Here is an 8,687-nt window from a genome sequence, read left to right as displayed (position 1 = left end):
AGTGTAGAACTAAGTCCAACGGTACGGGAAGTGTTTGTTGCGACGAATGTCTGTGAAAGATCCGGAGCGAGTCTAGGCGATTGGACAATATCCATCAATATGGGGAAAAAGTACCTGCTGTGCAGGGTTTTGTTGACGTCGAATGCACTTCACTTTTTGTCACATGGCTGGCTTCTTACGATGTTACGAGCATCGGTTGGGGATCTTGTTGGCTACAAGTCGATTGTATACATGATGCATCAGTTCGAATGCCTTGTTCAACCCGGCGGTGGACAGTTTCCACCGGCAGCACGGACAATTGAACTGCTTTGCTGCCCACATGTCCCTAAATGAGCGTTATTTTGGAGGTAACGCTTCGAAGTTTGAAGCAAATTGGAATGGAATGTAAAAAAATATACAAATAATTCTCTAACAACGGATTTTATTCAATCTAAAATATAACATGGAATCACTTTTATTTAAGCTAACACTAACTCTATATACGCTCTAGAAATACGTTGTTCGTTTGCCACACGAATCGCGTTGGAACAGCTAACAACTTTACTCGACCTTCGTGTACCGGTCGAACTTAGTAAATCTTCGTCGTCCATGTTCATTATATTCGGCCCTGGTCACCGTCATCAAGGGCGTCGGAATCATTCCCGTGTCTCGTACAGGACTTTGTGCCCAGCCTCCCACCGGACGCCGAAGTGATCGGGGTTTCCCGTACAAGAACACCACCACCCGACTAACTTTTTCCGCACCATGTCCTGAAATCAAGAAAATTTTGGGTTCCGGTTTAACTGTAGGTTTTATTTTTCATACCTTTGAGCGTTAATGTGGACATGAGCTCCATCCCATTCAACAGGAAACTATATGACGAATATTTGCCTGTTGTTTTCTGTTTCCATTGGGTTGACGTTTGGCGTCGTGTTTGCCACTTATTTACACAATGCTTCATAGTTTCGTAGCATGCGTTGACCGTTAAAACTGAGATTTTGAAGAATTCCGGCGTCGCCGGATGTTTCGGCTTTGCGCAAGCTCAGAGTTGAACGGATGACCATGAACCCTTAGAGAAAAATGTTCCTTGGACCAACCCCGACACGGCTACCTAGTGTAAGTGTGGACTAAAGTTTGTCGCTTAGCTTGTAGAAGCGTTTGAAGTAAAATCGCGCATTTCCCATAGTAATTTCCATGTAAACTTTAACCCCCGAGCGACAAGCCAGTTTTCAACCAAATGCGCTCAAACTTGGTATGAGAGCCCCTATGGGTACCCCCTACAAGATGGCCCTTATTCCAGCCGGATCCGAGCACTTTCGGAAAAAAACGACCCACCCTAATGGACAATCGCCAACCCAGCCATCCGCAACTTTTGAGTCATAGAGAAGTATGTTCAAAAAATCTGCCGCTGAGTTACATTTTTTTTAATAGTGATTTTTGGAAGAAATCGAAATTTTATACAAACAAATTTTTGACTCAACTTTTTAATGTAAAATTGAATTTGCACTTAATAGATTTTTTGATAAAGGGGTTTGTTTTCAAGATAAAGCCACTAAAAGTTTGATTTTAGCGAAATACTTGCAGTTTTTTTTTATTTAAAAAAAAGTGACCATAAAAAATGACATAGGGCTTTAGGAACCAATTGATTGCCGTTAAAAAGAGCTCTAGAGGCCAATGCATGTCTGGTTGTAGGTATGGATGTACACTACTCCGAAAAAAACAGGGATACATTTTATATGATTTTGAAAATCACTATTTGTCCCTAGAAACTGATTTCAATAAATTCCTAATTTCAGGGCATAGAATGCCGTCATATCAGAAAATTACAGTGATTTTAAAAAAGTCTCAAAATAGCAAAAAAAAACTTTTTTTGACTAATTTTAATATGTAAAATCCAATTTGCTATCAAAAAGTATTCAAGTGGAATTCTCTTAAAGTGCACCGTCTTTAAAATAAAGAAATTTTAAGTAAACTTTTGGAAAAGTCGTAGTTTTTTCAATTTTTTAATAGCGCCCATTTTTAAAATAAAAATCGAAAAGCAGAGAATATTCCCTACGTTTAGCTTTTTACAATATTGTTAATACGGCAAAAAAAAACTTTTTTTGACTAATTTTAATATGTAAAATCCAATTTGCTATCAAAAAGTATTCAAGTGGAATTCTCTTAAAGTGCACCGTCTTTAAAATAAAGAAATTTTAAGTAAACTTTTGGAAAAGTCGTAGTTTTTTCAATTTTTTAATAGCGCCCATTTTTAAAATAAAAATCGAAAAGCAGAGAATATTCCCTACGTTTAGCTTTTTACAATATTGTTAATACGGTCTTTTGTTGGTAAGAGAGGCCCTGCAAAGATTAAAAATCAGGAAAAATAAAATTTTCTCAGTGCCCAATTAGCCTTCGGTATTTGGTCACCGATACCATCGGCAATAAGGCTGGTGAAAACTCCATGTTTTCTGGGCACTTGGTAGCCATTGATTTAATCATTCAGATGAATATAATTTTCAACTATTTTGTGTTTTCTATTTTTGGATAGGAGTGAGGTACCAACCACGTAGGTGAATTAAGTTAGTTTTTTATTTTGGAAGTGAATTGTTTTTGCAAAATATTTTAATATTTTTTATTGATTTCGGTTAGAATAGAACATAGCAGAAAAAAAGAGTACAAAGGTTTCCAAATTTGAAGCTTTTATGTGCTCTAAAAACTGCTGTCTATACCTACTCAATAGGGTGGGTACGTTTTTCAAAAAGTTCTCGGATCAAGTTTTAGTATGGTTCCCTTTGTAGGGCATGCCCAAAGGGACTTTCATGCCAAATATCAGCTCATTTGGTTGTAAACTGGCTGCGCGCATCAAGGTTAAAGTTTACATGGGAATTACTATGGGAAATTGGAACTTTTTGTTCAAACGCTCCTACAGGTCTGGGAAAATCACGCGCCAACTTCTGGTATGGTCAGGCCTATGTGGAATGGTCTGGAGAACACTTTTCCAGAAGAGAGCATATGGATTCGTTGTTCCTAGACCTGGCGCATCGGCAAACAATCCGATGTCTCCGGAATCAACGGTTTTCCCTCAAAAAGCATCAAATTTTCCTAGCATGCTATGAAAGCTTGATGAACACCGCGACGCCATACGTCAGGCAGCTACCACGTGGTTGAAATATTTGCAAAAAAATACAAATTTGCTATGCAAAGATTCTGAATTCGACTAAATAATATCAGGATTACTCGAAATGATCATTTTCTAGTTAAAAGAAGGTTTGCAATTAAATATTCCAGCCGTTTCTCACCCACGTGGCAGCTGCCTGACGTATGGCGTCGCGGTGTTCATCAAGCTTTCATAGCATGCTAAGGAAAATTTGATGCTTTTTGAGGGAAAACCGTTGATTCCGGAGACATCGGATTGTTTGCCGATGCGCCAGGTCTAGGAACAACGAATCCATATGCTCTCTTCTGGAAAAGTGTTCTCCAGACCATTCCACATAGGCCTGACCATACCAGAAGTTGGCGCGTGATTTTCCCAGACCTGTAGGAGCGTTTGAACAAATAGTTCCAATTTCCCATAGTAATTCCCATGTAAACTTTAACCTTGATGCACGCAGCCAGTTTACAACCAAATGAGCTGATATTTGGCATGAAAGTCCCTATGGGCATGCCCTACAAAGGGAACCATACTAAAACTTGATCCGAGAACTTTTTGAAAAACGTACCCACCCTAATACTTAGACTGTAGTCCCAATTCGTCCTAGTAGACAGTATAGGCTATGTCTCCAATTTAGCTCAAATCCCAATCCCATAAGCTCTATGCTTTAGTTAACACTGGAACGCCCAACGCATGTCCAACTTACACGGACGCCCAAGCCTCCCAAAAAAGTTGGAACGGTAACTTCAACTCGCTGGTTCTCGGGCATAACTCAACCAATCGGGACGATTCTTGTTTCCAGTAATTTGTAAGAATGTCTAGATGATCCTAGAACTTTGCAGAACTTAATTTGATCAAATCTGTAATTTCTGCGACCGAAAACATCGTTCCACCTTTTTTCAAAACGACTGCCTCCGCGGAATTTTTGGCGAATTTTTTTTTGTACGCGAAAAAAAAAGTTGGAACGATGTTTTAATCGCAAAAATTACAGATTTGATCAAATTAAGTTCTGCAAAGTTCTAGAATCATATAGACATCCTAACAAATCACTGGAAAGATGAATCATCTTGATTGGTTGAGTTATGCCCGAGATCCGTTGAGTTGAAGTTAGCGTTCCAACTTTTTTGGAGCCTTGGGCGAACAAGATTGACCGTCCAACACAAACGCAGACGCAGAACATTGCGCCTGTCATCATAGTCTGCCTGTCATCGACCGTTGAACAATGCAACCCCTGTAGATTGTTCGATTGTTCAATGTATACTAATAATTCAATTGAATACTTAAAATGCGTAACCTGAAACTTTTATGCTTGTTCAACTTGAAGTCGTTACAAATCGAGCCAAGCGCATATTAAGTTACACTTCCACTCGCTCAACAAATTGCTACAAAATGCTGCAGTCTCTCGATTCGATCAATTCCGTTCCTGCTTTTCCCATTCTATCTCTGCCTCATTATAGAGTCGATTGTATCGCTCAATTTGTCAATGTTGTACAATTATCAATTAGTTTCCATGAAATTGAAATCGTGATAAAACATCATTTTTACAAGCAAGCTCAGCCTGGACCTGGGTCTCGGTCGATCGCCGTGGCCAAGTCAACACTACTGCTCAAGATATGGGTGCAGCAGCAGCAGCCGGGCACATATGAAGCACTGAAGTCTATAAATTTTATGCTAAAAGCAATCGCTCTTTCCACGTGAAACGTACGGCACCCATGTGCAGTGAGCCACGTTACGTTGTTGGTTCAATCGGCAAATATAATTGCAAATGCAGAAATATTCCCGTGCCACCTTGGAAGGACAAAACCCGCGGAGAACGGGACCCCTAGACCGGAGGTATTCAGTGCCAGGGGCTTTTGTTGTCCAACGTGGAGCTTGCCAGATCATCGCCAATGTACGATGGACCACATGGAGCATGAAAAGTCAAAAGTGCTGCCAGGGACGTTGCTGGGGGTTTTGGAGCCAGAGGGGCGCATCTTCAACTTCGTAGCTGATCTGATTTTTTCGGTTTTTTAATTTTGATTTTCAATAAGGTTAGAGGAGTGTAGAGGATAGCAAAGACTATTTTGCCCAATGCTCAGATACGTCTCTGCACGCAGTTCAAATTGGTCGGTCTCCGAAGTGCCCTCTTCAGCAACCCAGTCCTCCGAAACTCCCGCCGCGCCCCCCTGGTGAGCCATCAACCCGGGACTGGACGAGCGCGAGCGCGCGATAACGTACATAATTATGTAAATAAATAAATACCAGCGGTTGACATGTTTGACAATATTTTCATGTAAAATAATGTCCGTCCGGTAGCGCGCACTCATCTCGCAGGTCACGACCTTAATCTTTTGTGCGCGCTTCACGTTCCCCTTTGCTGGACCTTACTCTGGCCAAGTTGAGGACGTCCAAGTCTTCATCCCAGCCCAGCTTTTGGTAGCGCACATGCAAGCTTTCGTGTATGTGTCTCGATTGAGCAGCGCTTTCAACGTACACTTACAGATCGTTAGCATATTGAAGACCGGGCTTGGCCCGGGAAGATCATGATTTTGTCCCCCTCCCCTCCTCCGTTGGATTGCTGCCTGGGGGCACGGTGATTTACTGGACAGTTTGGTCGAACCGGAATTTCGAGCATGCCCCGTGTGTGACATGACAGGTACGTGAATAGATTAATGGTTCACCCGTTTTGTGCTCGTTTTCCGAATGCAATGGAAATGGGATGCGGAGAAATCATTCATAATGGGTTTTGTTGAGTTATATTATTTTGAAACAGTTTTAGAAACCATAATTATAATATTATAGCAAAAATATTATATGATGATTAAACTGGATCGTCGTTCTATCAAAATCTAACCTCATCTAACAAAGACGCAGCCAATCCGATGACAGCATGCTGATAAGTCTTATGGTTAGCACTTTTCTTGCCTCTCATCCCAGTGAGGCCCGGGGTTAATCCCAGACGGATCCGGTGGCATTTTTCGAGACGGTTTGCCTGATCACGCCTACAGTCACAAACATTTTTTTATCGGATGGAGAAGTAAAACGTCAGTCCATTTGTGTAAAAGAGGTTATGGGTGACTCACCACATAGAAATAAATAAAATATTTATTCAACCAAAAACTATCCAAGAACGTAGAAATCGAAAATTGACTAAAAATTACTGTTACAAGCTTCAAAAGTCGTATTACCATGAGAATAAAATAGAGATTAAATATTATAAATGGTTTTACTGTTAAATGCATTTGAAGTAGCAATAAAATTCGTGTGTTTTCATCTCAGAATGTTGAAAATACCGCCACAAACATATTATTTTAACAAAAAAATCAAACATCCAAACTTTTTTAACAAAAATCAAAGTATTTTTAAAACGTTATTTAAAAAAAAGATGAGATAAGACAGCTATGATATTACTGATTCCTTGATCAATTCATACTATAACATGTCATACGTGAGCAATTCTCTACAAAACCGGCCGATTTCGACCATTTTTATTTTTTGTATTTTTTGATTTGGCTCAAACTTTGTGGGGGCCTTCCCTATGACCAAAGAAGCCATTTTGCATCATTAGTTTGTCCATATAAATTTCCATACAAATTTGGCAGCTGTTCATACAAAAATGGTACGTAAATATTCGAAAATCTGTAACTTTTGAAGGAATTTTTGATCAATTTGGTGTCTTCGGCAAAGTTGTAGGTATTGTTAAGGACTATTTAGAAAAAATAGGTACACGGAAAAAAATTTCCCGATTTTTTATTAACTTTTTCACAAAACTCAAATTCCCAAAATACGTATTTTTGATTTTCGAGATTTTTGATATGTTTTAGGACAAAATCCGCAACTTTTGAGCTATAGAGAAACATGGTCAAAATCTGCCGCCGAGTTATGATTTTGAAAAACTGGTGATTTTTGGGAAAAATCGAAATTTTATACATAAAATTTTTTTGACCTCATTTTTTTATGCAAAATTGAATTTGCAATCGAAAATTACTTGACAGATTTTTTGATAAAGGTCCCCGTTTTCAAGATATAGCCACCGAAAGTTTGATTTCAGCGAAATATTTGCAGTTTTTCGATTTTTAAAAATAGTGACCATGAGTGACCATCTCTAAAAATATTATTTTTGAAAAGTTCAGAAAATTTGCTATAAAATTGTCTAAGAGACATCGAAGATTGGACCTCTGGTTGTTGAGATACAGCGGCTTAAAGAAAAAGAAACACGAAAATTGAAGTTTTCTAAGTCTCACCCAAACAGCCCACGATTTTCTAATGACGATATCTCAGCAACTAATGGTTCAATTTTCAATGATAATACATGAAACATTCGTGAAATTTTCCGATCTTTTCGAAAAAAATATTTTGAAAAAAATTAAATCAAGACTAACATTTTAAAAGGGCCAAACATTGAATATTATGCCCATTTGAAATGTTAGTCTTGATTTAAAAATTTTCAAAATATTTTTTTCGAAAAGATCGGAAAATTTCACGAATGTTTCATGTATTAACATTGAAAATTGAACCATTAATTGCTGAGATATCGTCATTAGAAAATCGTGGGCTGTTTGGGTGAGACTTAGAAAACTTCAATTTTCGTGTTTCTTTTTCTTTAAGCCGCTGTATCTCAACAACCAGAGGTCCAATCTTCGATGTCTCTTAGACAATTTTATAGCAAATTTTCTGAACTTTTCAAAAAAAAATATTTTTAGAGATGGTCACTCATGGTCACTATTTTTAAAAATCGAAAAACTGCAAATATTTCGCTGAAATCAAACTTTTGGTGGCTATATCTTGAAAACGGGGCCCTTTATCAAAAAATCTGTCAAGTAATTTTCGATTGCAAATTCAATTTTGCATAAAAAAATGAGGTCAAAAAAATTTTATGTATGAAATTTCGATTTTTTCCAAAAATCACCAGTTTTTCAAAAAATCATAACTCGGCGGCAGATTTTTTGACCATGTTTCTCTATAGCTCAAAAGTTGCGGATTTTTGTCCCCTAAAACATATCAAAAAATCTCGAAAATCAAAAAATACGTATTTTGGGAATTTGAGTTTTTGTGAAAAAAAAGTTAATAAAAAAATCGGGAAATTTTTTTTCCGTGTACCTATTTTTTTCTAAATAGTCCTTAACAATACCTACAACTTTGCCGAAGACACCAAATTGCTCAAAAAATTCCTTCAAAAGTTACAGATTTTCGAATATTTACGTACCATTTTTGTATGAACAGCTGCCAAATTTGTATGGAAATTTATATGGACAAACTAATGATGCAAAATGGCTTCTTTGGTCATAGGGAAGGCCCCCACAAAGTTTGAGCCAAATCAAAAAATACAAATAAAATCCATTTCCGGTTTTGGTAGAGAATTGCTCACGTATGAAATGTATTGCTCTTAAAGCTTGCAGCAGTAACTTGTAGTTCAGTTTCGATTATAAAACATGTTTTGTATCCATGTAACGGTTTAATGTTTGGTTAAGGAAATACGATATATATTTATAAAAATCCAATAATACCCCTATTAATTCATTTTTAACCTGCAAAAAAAATCGATTGTATCAGCTAAATCAGTGCAGACAGGTGATTACAAAAATTATAAAATAAT

The sequence above is a fragment of the Culex quinquefasciatus genome, chromosome 3, assembly GCF_015732765.1.
Source record: "Culex quinquefasciatus strain JHB chromosome 3, VPISU_Cqui_1.0_pri_paternal, whole genome shotgun sequence".
NCBI lineage: Eukaryota > Metazoa > Arthropoda > Insecta > Diptera > Culicidae > Culex > Culex quinquefasciatus.
The sequence above is the reverse complement of the archived record's forward strand: the minus strand, read 5'-3'. Positions refer to the sequence as shown.